Raw genomic sequence first — 12352 nt, 5'->3', positions numbered from 1 at the left:
GAGACTTCGTATGGGGTAGGATACTGTCAGGCAGGGTCTCCAGGGAGGAAATTCTGGGTTAAGGGAAAAGAGAAGAGCATGAGCAAAGGCAGGGAAGTGTAGCTGAATAATGGGGAGTCATAGGAAAAGGCCGTGAAGCCAAAAGGTAGAGTTTGACATCGGGCTAGTTAAGTCACTAAAGAACCCGAGGCCTAGTTAAGTCACTAAAGGCCCTCCCTGCCCCCTTCCTGAGGTTCTCTGGAGAGCAGAGGCACTATGCCACATTGTTCTTCTGGAGGATTAAGGTGACAGTGCTACGCAGAGTGTCTGGGAGGGGACCTCTTTGCCAGGATTGAGGTGACAGAACAAGGCAGCGGGCCCAGGGCAGGCAGGGGGTGAAGGGATCTTGCAGGTCTTTCAGGATCGCTTGTTCACAAATCTCGCACTACTGGCCTGGGGGCTGTAGATCTGTTTCTTCTTTATTAGGAACGTGTTGAAAAACAGACTGTCATACGGGAGGACTCAGCTGCCCTTGGGCCACAGTGGGGCTGCGGTCAGAGCTCCGGTGTCTTCACATGGCTCTTGCCTCTTCCTGCCCAGCCTAACCGCCTTTTCTAATTAACACACTCTCATTGTTTTTTAAAAAGGAGAAAAAATTCTCTTTTGTGAATATGTCCTAAATAGCGGCAGGAATGTCAAGTGCTCATCTTAAATTTGCAAGTTTCTGAGTGATTCCTGGCAGCAACTCCTTCAGCATCCTTGTGTGGGGATCTCTTGGGGCTCATCTTCCGTGGTGGCTTCAAATGAGTGCTTGGTTTAACTTCACGGCACCACGTATTTAGGAATTGCTACTCAAGGATAACCTTATATGCAGACAGATGGACTTCTGATAGAAGAAACGTGTGAACTCTAACCTCCAGAGGCCTGGGACCCGATATCAGCTATAGTCAGGAACTCTTTTGAAACTTCACGTTAAGCATAAAATCCACATGAACTACTCCTGCTCCACAACCTGTCTGTTGTAATTACAAAATGCCAGTATTAAAAAAAAAACAACAACAAATCACAATAGTGATGCTGTAGGATGAGGCATCATAAGGACCCTACGGCTTCACGTGTCCTCTGGCGCCCACGGCTTCCCCGTATTTTGACAAATGAGGCCCTACCTTGTCTATTTCCGTTTCCCTTAGGTGCACAGGTGAGCCACAGACTGTCCATTTGTGGAACTAAGCACACATTTTAAATACCACTCAAGAAGAACACATGTTCAAATTCAGATTTACTAAACGGAATGAGAATTTGGGCCTCATGGTTTTTCAAAGCTAGAAGTGACCAGAGAGCCACAGTTCCAGGCTGGAGATTCTCCAATGACAGAGGGCCTGGGGACCCTAGGACGAGCACAGGTTCCTGAGGCCCGATCCCCAGGTACGCTCATTCCCAGAGGTTCTGAAGCAACCAGGAGACTTAGCCAGAGCCGGTGTGGCGTGGGAAAAGACACAGAACCATTCCCATCTCCTGAGCCAAGGACCTAAAAGCATTAGGGAAGGAGGCAGACGCACTAAGTGGGTTGTAATGCTTTTCAATGAGATTAAGCCACAGAATTGGGTCTCTGTGTATTATGATGCTGATATTTTCATCATTTATTTTAAAAAGCAACATTGAACCCATCAGACCAGATTAAATGGGATTTCTCTTGAAAAAAATCTGAGGACTCGCTTCCAGGGATAAATGGCTGGTGTTCTCCAGAGACCGCTGTTCCACGCTGGGTGCGACCGACAAAAGAGAGATGCCTGGATTTCTAGTCCTGAGTTGTCCAGTGTGACAAGTGACAAAGGCATGCCACTTAAGTCCTTAATGCTTCCATGTCCTCTGTGCAACACAGACCTTCACAAATCCCAGAATGACCCTCCGAGGAGGGTGAGAGCTTAGAAGCATCCTCACGAGCTTCGATAAACAAGGCCCCAGCATCACAAGGCTGAGTTATTAAACCAGGTGGACAGCTAACGGGTGGTGTATTTTCTATAGTTAGGGGTAAGAAATCCCCATAACCACGATGACATATGAGATAATAAAGAAACATAAATATTTAAAGACAATGACATGCATTCATCTTTCCCAAGAGCACCCAGCTGCAGAGGCGACGCTAAATCAGGGCAGCAGCAGGAACACCTGGAGGTAGAGAAAGGCTGCCGCCAGGTGCCCCAAGGAGAAACGAGGAAAATGCCTCCAACTAGACAATTAAAATGAGCTTCTCTGACAAACACAGGCACACTGAAATGAAATCATGTAACCAATTGGGATAAATAATCGATCGGCACTTATTGAGGCCTCAGGACAATGAAATCTTGATCTTCATCATCAAGCATTACAATAGCAGCCACAGCTTTCAAGGCACCACGTTTTACAGTAGATAGCACTTGACTTAGCTGCCTGGATGGGATCGGTGAACATACATTTGAGTTAGACCCTGTTTAGCGCATGACTTGTGGAGCAAGTCTCTCCATAGCCCCTAATATCAAAGGGCCAATTGCTAGACACGGACCAAGTATCCTATTCTGGAAACCAGAGTGGCATGTCACCCTGAAGGGTGGGACATTTCGTGAGAGGTGGGTCTCCTCTTGTGGCTTCTTTCACCCTTTCGGCACACGTTAATATTATAATATCTAACTTGGAGCTGCATTAACCTAATGGACCCTTTGCTGTGGGTACTGCGGTTATCCATGACTTACAGATGAGCAAACTGAGCCTGAGAGAATACGAGTGATTCGTCTCAGGCCTCAACAGGAAGGACTCTGAACCCCAGACTCCTGCCCAAACCACCAGAATATGGAAATATCTGAAACTGTAAAAAGCAAAACTACTAATTTCAAAGGATACCTGTATAGCTCATTCATTTTTAGTCATGATTTAGGAACTATGAGTTTAATAAAACTCACACACTGACTCATCTCTCTGCCTTCTATTGTAATGAAACAAGCTAGAATTGTGGCAATTCAAAATTCATTTATACCCTTTGCAGTTATATTTGAATAACAGTGGATTTGATCTGGGAATTCAGTGCTCTAACCCAAATAACGAAGTCGCGCTGTTACCTTCAGCATTCGGGAGCTACAGGAAAGCTTTCTGGCTTTTCCATTCATTTTGTCGCCTCTCTTTATTTCTCCCTTCTTGCTCCTCCAAGCTAGTAATGCACAAGGTGACCTTTCTTCCCCAAAGTTGGCTGCCCTTCTGATTCATTACTTCCGCAAGAAAGGGAGATAATTAAGTAATTTCATTGTAAAGACTTCCTCATCTAGGCCTTCCCGAGATAAAGACAGTATTAATATCAACAAGAGAATTAGGCTCTGAAGCTGCCTTCTTAAATGTAAGTTTCAAGGGAAGAGATATTTACCTGAATATAGCTTAGTATTAACCTTAGCTCCCCATATGCCTTTCAGCCAACCGTTGCAGCATTTTGAACTCTTAAATAAAACCCAGTAGCAGATGGGTCACTAAATTATCAGATAAAACGTTCAACTCCTGTTTTCTTGCTCACTCAATGGTATATATGCTAATAAGGAGGGAAATGGAAAGAGAGAAAAGAAAGGAATTGAATAATCTATAAACTAGATAATCATCCCATAAATAATTGAGAGGCAGTTATAGTGGAAAGACTTAGAGAAGTAAATAAATACTCAAGAGATCAACTAAACTCAGATTCTAGTTAAATCTTTCATTCTCGCCCCCTAACCAGCTGTGTGACCTTGGGCAAATGCTATCAGCTCTTTGAACCTTGGCTTCCCATGTGCAGAACAAAGAAGTTATTGCAGATGCTGTTTAAGCACTGGGATTTTTGATTTTAAAATCTTGATGGCATCCTCTGCCTGGTCCTTTAAAATCATGGGCTTCCGCCAGAATTAGCTGATGCTGATTTTCCCCAAGCCATTACTGCAAGCTGTGACAGCGGCTGACTTAAAAACATTCTGAACAAATATAAACTCAGCTCACTGCACTTTCCACACCAATAACAAACTGGATGGTAATCCTGTGTGTCAGAAGAATGAATTAGTTCATTAACAAATATAATATAATTGTTCTCATTTGTCTTCCCCTTCAAAGAGCTTAGAGTTTATTAGAGACATGACTGAAATTCTCATTTGAAATAGTTGAAGTTATTTTCATTTTAGGAATGTGAAAACTAAGGTATAGAGAAGCAAAATAATCTTTAGAGGCTTGGGAGCAGAATTAATTTATAGTCCATGCTGGAATAGTCTGGAACACTCCCGAGAATAGATTGCGCATGTCTCTGTTCTGACCAGGGCGCTCCAGGAGAAAGGTCGAGTGTGGTCTTCAGAAAGTTTGGCGCACAAATTCCCTCAGCTGGTGGCAAGCATTCAAGAGGTAAGAGAGCCCGGGGGTCTGGTGCAAGGCTTCGATGGGCCGTTTGCCTCTATTTTCCTTTATATAATGTGGCACACGTACACACACCACGGCCCTTCATCTGCGGGTGGCATTGTTCTCAAGTGGCAGTTACCCACTGGCGTCGTTCTGATAACCCCCACACTTCTTGGGAGGACGTTAACACAGTGGTTCTCAGCCTTCCTAATGCCGCGACCCTTTAATACAGTTCCTCATGTCGTGGTGACCCCCAACCATAACATTATTTTTGTTGCTACCTCATAACTGTAATTTTGCTATTGTTATGAATCGTAATGTAAATATCTGATATGCAGGATGTATTCTCATTGTTACAAATTGAACATAATTAAAGCATAGTGATTAATCACAAAAGCAATATATAATTATATATGTGTTTTCCGATGGTCTTAGGCAACCCCCGTGAAAGGGTCGTTCGACCCCCAAAGGGGTCGTGGCCACAGGTTGAGAACCGCTGTGTTAACAGTTCAAGTTGGCTGTGTCCACCCCTCTCAGGAATGCAGCCTCATATTTTTGACAGCAGCAGCCACGGCACTGCTATATTTATTTCTCTTTACAAAAATGCAACCACTCAACACCAAGGAATTGCTCTGAGACCCATCCCTTATAAGATGATGTCCTCTCGCAAGCCCAGTTACAGTTGCTGAAAAGGGGAAAACATTTTCCTTTTTGTTCCCTTGGCTACAAACTTTGTTCCCTTGGCTACAAACTTTGGTCCCCACCTTTGGAACACATCCTACATTTATAAAGAGCGGTGGTTGAAATGTCCTCCTCGACAACGTAAGGACTCATATGTCACTCTCTCTGCTACATCAGATAATTTTTTAAATTAAGTTTTCTACAGCAGGGCTAGAGGAAGATCTGCATTTTAAATTCAGTGCAATTAAAACTTGCCTCTTTGGTCTGGGCGCTGCCTTTGGTCAAACCCCTATTGTATGAATAATTATTCAGTCCATTAAGAAGTCTGCTCAACTCCTTCTCCTCATTTTGAAGGTTTTAATAAATATTGATTAGGCACACACTTCTGTTTGCACTTGCCAGAGCAATTCTGATGGATTCATCTTCTGATGTTATCAAATAATGAAATATGAAAGAGTGAATAGAATTACCCTCTTGTTCTGTGATTTTTTATTTAGGACCTTCATTTTACTTTCATAATTGTGTTTGTCTCATACGTCTGTAAATGCTCTTTTGATTATCAAAAGGCGAATCCAGGTTAAGGAGAGCTACGCTGTGCTGAATATCACTTTAGAGACTCTTTTCCATTAAAATAAATTATTGAATATCACTTTGGGGAGACTTTTCCATTAAAAAAATAAATTATCTAATAGCACAGGTTGATAAAAAAACAACCACCTAGTATTAGACACTTTGATGGCCTCAAGGCTACATGTTGTTTACCAATCAGCACAAGGCGCTTACTGGATATTATCTGCTATAGTCTATATGTCTCAGATTAGCAATCTGGATAACAACTGCAGAGATATGCTGAGTAAAAATAATTCAGATGTCCTACGGCTTGTCAGGTTTAGGTAATGAAATGGAATTAGCAAATTTTCAATAAATAAGGCAAACAATTCCTTCAAAGGATAACTAATACTTAGGAAGCTCTAATGATATTTTAAATGCTAATGTACCATAGATAGGTATAGTCCTTGTTGCAAGAAGGTTCTTTTATCTACACTTTAAAAAATCCAATCCAGGCCCAGATCAAAGGTATCTAAGGCACTAGGCAAATTATTTCACTTAAAGTAAGATAGATCTCATCTTCTCAGCCTTTTGGCTAAGATCAAATGTAAAGTAAGATAAATCTGGGGCTTTCCAGCCAGCCTGCTTACCCATACTGCTGCCAAAGAGTTGGAGGGCCCTAGATAAGGTACAGAACCCAAGGTCCCTGCTCAAAGTAGGGATGGAGAAGCAAGGGCATAACAGGCATTGGCTTTCTGCATTTACAGCATAGGGTGTGGACAGGTATGGGCCACATGGCTCTGGTGGGAAAACCTGGCCCACTAGAGCATTATGAGGACAAGGTAATGGATTGATTCTCGTAGGTGCCAGTTAGCTCTATTCTTGAGCCACTGACTCTGCCCCTGGCCAGCCAGCTCACAACTGTGTTAAGCCAAGGACTGGATGGATGAGGCTGAATGCACAGTTCACTGCAAGTGATCATCCCTGCGAGGGTGTTAAGATGCGAGGACTGCTATTTAGCTGTTCTTCGTTGGCTGTTAGTCAAACCCCAACTCCTGACCTTTTGATCCTAGTTAGAAACCCTAGTACACTTCCTTATATTGTTATAAAAGATTTCTCTACTTTGCTGAGACAAAAGACTGTATCTTTTAGGACTGAAGGGCCAGAAAGGAAAAGTGGCTTTGGCGGAGAAACCAGAACATCAGCAGATTATTTGAAAAGTGTGAGCATATGCAAATCAGTAGGTCCCAATGGCAAACACGCGGTGTGTTTACTAAACCCTGAAGGTTATTTATAAAAGAGAGAAAACATAAATAAAACAAAGATGCCAAATGAGCCAACTGAGACTCAAGGACATGTGACTTCAGAATGTCAATTAGAAAAATAATAGACTAAATCAGGAGGAGCTAATAGAAATATGTACAGTCTCCAGCAGGGTTTAATTAAACACCCAAATCCTCTGACCAACGTGATGGGTAGCTTTGGATAGCGATGTGAATTTGGCAGGTGAAAAGGCCACCATGGGTGATATATATCTGGATGTCAGTGAACCATTTTATCCAGTGCCTCTAAAAAACATTACTAGCAAAACAAATTTACTCTGAATGGCTACTCTGATAGGGCACAGGTTGAGAAACCAACAAGGGTGATGCTAACGGCAAACCAATGCATTCTGAAGAGAAGGCAGCTAGTAAACGGTAAGGACACTGGCTTATAACTGAGCTCACTTAACACCTTAATTAACGTGCGAGAACATTCAGAGCCGCGGAAGGGGTGATGTCGCTAAATGGGGGAGGGACATCAACAGTGGCAAAGGAAGAGAACTACCGCAAAGGACTCAGAAGATTTAGAATTTGGGGCAGCAAATGACAAAATGAGACTCATGTTGGGAAAACCCAAGTGAATTTGTCTTGAAGGAATTCCACCATCGCAGGTTCCATAGCTGGGAGAAATGTTAGAACAGAAAGGTTGAAAACCGTCCATGAAGGTGTATGTGTGGGGCTAACAGTATGGAGCCAGAGCATTTTCTTACTTCCTGGAAAAGAAAGTACCAGTTATAGGACAAGGAGGTGATGGCGATCTCTGCCTTTGTAGTACTTCATAGTTCTGGGTTGCTTTTGACCAGAAGCCGATTGAAAGGAGATCAGAAAAAAAGCATCAAACAGGGTGAAAGGGACAGAAGGTTGACAGAAAAGAGATTGAGAGATTCGATCCTGTTTTTGCTCAAATGTCAGCTTATCAATAAGTGATGGTTTCCCTGACCACCCCATCTAACGCTTATCCTTCTTCTGAGCTTTACTTTTGTTCTTAGCACCCACCTCCACCTAAAAATATATGTTACCAAAACAAATGTTTAATATGTACTTTATAACTCTATGTATAAAGTTAGAGATACAGCATACATAATACAGTGGTTGTGATCATGCATTCAGGAGCCAGGGGTCTGGTTGAATCCCAGTTCTGCCTCTGACTATTTGTATGATCACGGGCTATTTATTCATCACTATGCCTTATTTTCTTCAGTTGAGAAAGGGAAGAGTAACATGGGGTTCTTACAAGGGTCACATGATGAAGAAAAGTGGCTGGAATGGAATAAGTGTTATACGAGCGCTTATTACATTAGTAAATGTCTGCTCCCCCACCCCCCCAAGAACACAGGCTCAATGAGAGCAGGGTTGGATTCTGGATCGTTCCTTGTTACCCTTGCCCTGAAAACAGGGCATCTAGTGGGGATGAATAAACTAAAAGGAATGAATGAATGAGAGAGCCAACAGTCAGTAAATCTCTTAGAGGACAATATAAAACATAGTCTGATTCTTTGACACTGGAAGGAGAGGGACTAGGAATAAAATAGGTGCTCCATGTGAAGGCAAAGGGGTGTCCTGATGCGATTCTGAGCAGGAGACGTGGAGCTCCCCCTCACTTTGGGATCACTGGCTGCAAATGGCAAAGGGGAGGCCAAGGAGGGAAGATTCATTTTGGATGAATGATCTGCCATCTTCAACTTTTCTTTCCTGTCTGGTGGAAACAGACACGAATTCCTGGATATTTCTTGGCCTGTCTGGACTTTAGTTTCTTCATTTACCCAATGAGATAAAAAACACTGTACATCACAGGTTAGGTTTGATGAAATCAAATGGTATGGTAGGGCACTTGCTACCTAACAGGGGTAAAAATAGCAGCTAACTTTTATTGTTTTCTTTCCCGGCCACATGCGTATTATTTCTTCCTTCAGTACAACTCTGTGAGGCAGCGATGGTGTTTTTTATTAATCCTTCCGTCTTCACTTGAAAGAGGGGTTTCTCTTCCCTTCTAAGATTAACCCTATGCCCTTGATTCCATCTCTCCCAATGCCGTGAGGGGTTTTGTTTTGTTTTTAACTCTTGTATCTGGTATCTACTCCGTTCACTGGTTCTTTCATGTCTGCCTTCAAACATCCTTACAGTGCTCATATTCTGAAAACAAAACAAAGCCGAACAACAGACCTCAAGCCCTTGGCAACCCTGTGTCCACTCCCTCTCTCATCGCTTCTCTTCTCGTTTCATTGTTAAATTTCTGGCAAAAACCATCTGTCTTCACTGTCTGTCCTTCTAAAGCCTCCACTTTGTCTGAAGCTATATTTAAAAAGGCCACCGATGGCACCCTAACTGTCAAACACAACGGCCTTTGCTTAGTACTTTTCCGCTTGGATTTCGATCCTTCTCCCAGCTCCCTCAGTCCATTTGATGTGACTCTTGGCTCCTATTCTGTGCCCACTGGAGGCGCTGGCCCTTTGTTTTTTCTCTGCTTCCAAAAGTCTTATCTGTACAGAAGATGTTCTCTCTTTCTCTCTCAAGATCTGGTCTCTTCATTGATCAAAGCTTCATTTTCTCTGATTTGCAGACATTTCTACCAGGTGCCCTTACCAGGTAGCCTCCCTGCTTCCAAATTTTGCTTAGCAGAAGTGTAGTTTACAAAACCTCAAAATGTCAGGATCACTTTTGAATTTCTGCTCTTCCATTTCTTTTGACAATGATCACCAGGTCTGTTGTTATAACATCTTTTATGTTCATTTCACGGATCTTCATCGCTTCTTATTGAGTTGTTATGATAGTCTCCCAGACTAACCTCCAGATTCACAACAGCTACAACAGCTTGTGAATTCACCAGTGCTAACAGGATGAAGTCCAGACTGATATCCAAGGCCTTGTAAGGATCTGGCTGCTATTCCACCTTTTCTTCACTTTCTACCTGCATCAACCTTCTATTTAAGCCAAACTGAGCTCCTCACTGTTCCTGGGACACACCTAGTACTTTTTGGCTCTGTGTCTTTGTATCCAAAGCCTAACAGACCCCCAAGATTGCTGAGATCCTCTGTTGTCGATGAAGCTATCCGAGCAATTTCTTCCTTTTGTTACTTCTGGCACGGATCACCACTTACCATGTACCATTCAGAGTAGTGTCTGCTTCTTTAAAAAAAAAAAAAGTTTTTTGACCTAGTGATACAATAAAATAAGGTATCAGGGTATTTACTTATCAGCTGTGTAAACTTGGAGAAGTTAATTCACCTTTTTGGGCGTCAGTTTCCTGTTCCATAAAATAAGGAAACTGATAGTACCCACTCATCGGGTTGTTAGGAGGATGAGTTACTAACTTTAAAGTGCTTTGAGCAGTGCCTAGCACATCATGTAAGGTGCAAAAAGCATACAGTGCAAAGTCTCTCCCCCACTCCTGTCTCCTGGTCCCCCCCACCACCCGCCCCACTCCCCTTCCTGGGGACAACCACTGTTACCAGTTATACCTACACAAGCATAGTTGTGTGTGTGACTCTTGTGTGTGCGCACACAGCATTTACAGAGAAATGGTGTTTACATGCTCTACTGCACTTTGCTTTTTCCACTTAACAATATATCTTGGAGATGGTTCCATTTCAGCACATATCGACCTGCCTTATTCTTAATGGCTGCAGAGAATTCAAGTGTGTGGATGTACCATCATATATATTTATTAACGTCTCCCAGAACGCAGCCTTCTTGACGACAATGACTATGTCTTATGACTCTCTGCAGCATCCTCGGTGCTTTGATAGCGTCTTTCAAAATTATTTTTCTATTTGTTTATTTGCTCAACAATTTAAGCATCAATTACGCACCAAGTAGTATATAGTTGGTTGTGTGTAAAGGAAGTGTGTGTAGTAGGAAGTGAGTAAAACATAGTCCTTGCTCTCTGGGGATGCAGAGTCTGGTGTGACAGTAGCCGTGTAATTATAGTTAGGTGACAGTGGCTTAATAAGGGTACAAATGAGACTCTTAGACCACCACCAGGAGGGGTTGGTTGTCTTCTTCCTAGAGCAGTCGGGGAAGGCTTCATGGAGGAGACATTAACGATGAGGCAAACACGAGAGAAGAAAAGTACCTGACAAGTAAATGGAATGTGTGAAGTGTATGAGGAAGTGGGAAGAACAAGGTATTTGGGGAATTGCAGATGGTTTATTTCTCACTGGAGTGCAAGGGGTTTGGGAGCGGGAGGAGGAACTGAGGTTAGCAAGGTAAACGGGGACCAAGTCACAATGGCCCTTGCTGTCACGCTTGAGGCCGGACTTCCATGGGCAGGTGGAAGAAAGGGATGGCACTTTCACCGAGTGTTGGCAGCCTTGCCCTTTGCCTAGGCTGTTAGACGAAGCAACGACCATCTCTTATAACCAGGATCTAATGACAGAAGATATTTTAACGCTCCTCAAGTGTCAAAGGAATAATCTCAGAACAAAAGGCACATGCTTTCTTTTATGAGAAACTCACAAACTCGGCACACTGTCTTTCTTCAGGTTTTCCCCTGGACGAGGACAGTCAAACCTCAGTTTACACCCTGGCACCTGGGGACTTATTCTGCAGTTGGTGCGAGGAGTGTGAGGACAGAGGATTTGGGAGAGAAGTCAGGAAGGACCACGGACCACGTGGTTGGGAAACCCCTCCCGCGCAGTGGGGTGGCCGAGGGGCAGTCTGAGGAGCCAGAGCCCATGAGACCGCTGGACCACCCCGCTTCTCCTTGGTCCTCTGTCATGCTGTATCCATCTTCTGGTTTCCTCACAGCTTCACAACCCAAGTGTGGAGCTGGATAAAATCTACCTCCAAGCGAGAGAAGGCTGCCAACATCTCAGCAGCTCAGCAGTAAAAGAGGCCGAGGCTCCCACCCCTAGTACTTCCTTCCATCAGGCCGAGGGCACCAGGAAGCCTTACAGAACTGTGCACAGGGGACTGCGATGAGGCTGGGAGGGCAGGGAGGGCTGGCAGTAAGAACAGGAGAAAGCAGAGGGACACCTTTTACCCGAGGTACCTGCCATTCGAATCCCTCCACTGGCCTCGTTGAAATGTGAGGAAGGGAGGGCCTAACATGTGTATAATTGTACATAAAATTATAAATTAGGGGTATGATCATTGTCTTGTTTAATCTCTTGACAATCATACACAGTAGTCTGGAGGACTTTAGTTAATGGCAGATAAATAAGAGGGTCTCAGGAGAAGGCCATAGTGTCATGTGACTGGTCACCCCAGGTTCCTTGGATTCTCCACTACAGTTAAGGGGGGCTTCCGGGAACTCCCATATTACATAGCAAGGACTTAGAGCAGTTTCTTTTTTTTTTTTTTTTTTAACTTTTAAAAAAAGATTGTATTTATTTTTTTAGAGGGGAAAGGAGGGAGGAAGAGAGGGAGAGAAACATTGATCCGTTGCCTCTCACACGCCCCCAACTGGGGGCCTGTCTTGCAACCCAGGCCTGTGCCCTGACTGGGAG

General features: G+C 43.5%; 1 protein-coding gene across 1 annotated transcript in view; it reads right to left on the bottom strand.

The window, feature by feature from the left end:
- Positions 1–12352, bottom strand: part of EXOC4 (exocyst complex component 4) — a 689199-nt gene that overhangs the window by 1563 nt on the left and 675284 nt on the right. The gene's annotated exons all lie outside the window — the stretch shown is intronic.

This window comes from Furipterus horrens, unplaced genomic scaffold (genome assembly GCF_987537825.1).
Source record: "Furipterus horrens unplaced genomic scaffold, mFurHor1.1.pri manual_scaffold_9, whole genome shotgun sequence".
Classification (NCBI taxonomy): domain Eukaryota; kingdom Metazoa; phylum Chordata; class Mammalia; order Chiroptera; family Furipteridae; genus Furipterus; species Furipterus horrens.
The sequence above is the reverse complement of the archived record's forward strand: the minus strand, read 5'-3'. Positions and strand labels throughout refer to the sequence as shown.